The sequence below is a fragment of the Anarrhichthys ocellatus genome, unplaced genomic scaffold (assembly GCF_004355925.1).
Source record: "Anarrhichthys ocellatus isolate YVR2014 unplaced genomic scaffold, GSC_Weel_1.0 scaffold34, whole genome shotgun sequence".
Taxonomy (NCBI): domain Eukaryota; kingdom Metazoa; phylum Chordata; class Actinopteri; order Perciformes; family Anarhichadidae; genus Anarrhichthys; species Anarrhichthys ocellatus.
Genome location: NW_022280064.1, coordinates 3,856,548 through 3,859,595, shown reverse-complemented (window position 1 = coordinate 3,859,595; position 3,048 = coordinate 3,856,548).

Sequence of the window (3,048 nt, the reverse complement as noted above, 5' to 3'; positions counted from 1 at the left end):
CCCCCCGAACATGGGCTTGAAAATATAAAAAGTGGTATAACAGTTGTTAAAATGTCCAACATCATTGATTTCATTCAGAAAATGTATGCTGAATTAATGCTGTAGAATCGCTCATGTCACAGCAATTGTAATTCTTCATTAACTACTTACTATGTACGCCTGCAGAGAACAATCATCTTGAAACTATTACGTCTTTTATTAACTTGAGGTGTGAAATAGAAATGTAACATTTTGATGTACTCAATAAACAAGAGCTCAACATATCTGACCTTTGGGGCAGTAACTCTCTCTAAACCTGAAGTGTGAAGTTTTCTAACAGACTACCACAGCACTAAACTTGGAGGCGCTGACCTCTTATTAAACGGTTCAAAATCAAAGCTGCAGATGGTTCAGGTGCAACTCTATCTTCTACAAATGAAGTGTATATGCCCCTGTGTGTTTTGCATTAATTTGTTTCAGAAGAAGAATAATTGCTGTGTGGATTTTGTCCACTCTGTGTTTTCCAGTCCATGAAGTTCTAACTTCTTGGACCGCACCTTAGTCGTAAGAAGATGGTCGTGGTTATAGGTAAACAACGCCAAGGACTTTAACTGTCAGGATGTCATGTGGTTTTGGTTCCATATTGATGCATCTTGCCTTTTGTCAGCATGACTCTTTCAACATTAAATCAACACAATGTAGCTCTAATCTTAAGTCTTAATCTTAAAAACGCTTTAAATTGTTTCAAAATTCTCTACTTTTTCTCATTCCAATTCACACAATTAAGTAGAAGAGGTATGATTAATAAATCCCTGGGCAAATATACTTTAGCCAAACTGCTATCCCAGCATTATACCAACAACAGTGATGTTTTTTTAATGTTGTAGTTTTCATAGTAACAATTGTTTACTGCATCCGGATTGCTTCGTATAGTATGACTTCTTTCAAGGTATTTTTCAACATACTATACTTTCACTTTTTAATTATATACAATATGATTACCATGACTTTTTTAGACATACTAAGCCATTCGTTTTTTATGAACTTTTCAAGACACCCCTGACATTTTTCAACATATTATATTGTAACTTTTCTTGAAATTACTTTATTAAAACAAAAAAAAAGCCTCTCAAGCTGTAAAAATTAAAAGTAATCATCATGTTGCTTTTCTCCTAATCTAGAGTCGGGAAAAGCCAGGATGATCTAGTCTTACTTGTTCTAATTTAGGGTCAGTCTTACCAGTTCTTTGCAAAGATTGCATCCATCTTTTGAGAATGAGAGATGTCACATTCAAGTCTCTTACACAAATATTCTGTTCAAGTCGTTCTTGTGAACACTGTCCCAGTCAATTAGAATGTCTCCTGTCCCAGCCCTATGAGACGTTTGTCACATACGTGCTAGAGGAGCTCATCTCTTAGACTCAGCTCATTGTCCTGCTATTAAACACTGTTTGTTGGTTCCTTTCTTCGAGGTCTGAGGCTGCATGCCACTTAAACCTCTCATACGGAGCATTATTGTGGCTCCTTGTTGTTAGGATTATATATTGTTGGTGGAAAAAACGTCAATGAGCCCAGCAGGATGTGAAAGCCTCTCTGCTCAGCAGGATGTGACGAGGATTCCCTCTTCTTTAAAGTTGGAGCTTCTCTGTGCTCAGCGCCTTCATGCAGTGGCTGCTGTGTTGCCAGCTTCTTTCTCCGACATTTACTGCCGAGGTCGTGGTGAGGAGAACTTGTTAATGGAGGTCACCTGCCTCTCCTGAGGAAGGGCTGCTTTCTGCTTTCACCTGTGTGTGGATAAGAATCAGAATCAGTTTATTGCAAAACACGTTTGCACATACGAGGAATTTGGCTTGGTGATTGGTGCGTGACAATAAAGACGTAATTTAAGAATAAAAGTTATGAAAACTTACAATAAAATATGATAAACAAAGAGCACAAGCTTGCACAATATCTTAGCATTTTATAAGTTCCAACAGCTTTGTTCAAAAGGATTTTAAAATGAGTATCTCTTATCTTCATGATCTAGGGCTCAGCATCTGAAGAGACGAGGTGGTTAGAGTCGCTAAATATAGTCGTGCTTAAGCATATGTGAAGCTAATCAATTTTAAACTTATTGACAGCCATATTTATGTATTTCATGAACAGATTTGTTATTTATGACTTGAATGGCTTTCCATTAAACCTCTCGTCCTGCTCCTAAGATCATTGTGTCTGTAGGCTTCCTGTCAGTGTGACTTCATGTAGATTACAATGAATTCTAATGGACACGAACTATGACCGAAATATCCACAGAAACGTAATGTTCGGGGTTGCACTGAGCAGAAGTTGAGGACACTGCTGCCACCTAGTGCTCATGAAGTACACGGTCTCCTCTGAGGCGCAGGACGCAAGCTGAGTTTGTTGGGATGCAGCCAAGAAATCTGATGAGCAGTGACAGTGCATACACCTACTGACATACAGGGGGTGGACAAAACAATAGAAACACCTCATGGTATAAACAACAGCACAGAAGTAAACACTAACATACTGTAAGTACCTTTGATATAAGTACTGCCATGCTAAGGTTTAGTGATGACCACGGAGCTACAAGTGAGAAAACTGCATCTGCTGAGGACCATGAAGTGCACAGAAAAAGACAGCAAGTGGACTTTGAGTACTTTTATTTGTAGAACTCAAATGTTTAGTTTTTATAATGAAATTTGTGAGATAAACATAATTCAGTGTTTGATATTTGTGAAGTAAAACGGTAGTAGACCCTCAGTTAACTGGGTATATGTTATTCTGTTTAGCCCACACCGTCTGCTTTATCTTTCACGATTGTTTTAGGTTTACTGGGCTCAACTTTCAAAGAGTGCAGGACACTAAGTTATTCCCTGTCATCAGATCTGCTATAAGAACAAAGCTCAGGGAGTCTGTGAAGCCTCCTGAGAGCCGAGTGTCTTGCTGCAGTGCAGCGTGATGCACAGAAATCCACGAGGTCCTGACTACACCGAGGTTAACGGTGCAACCATCTGTCTCCATCTCACACACACACACACACACACACACACACACACACACACACACACAC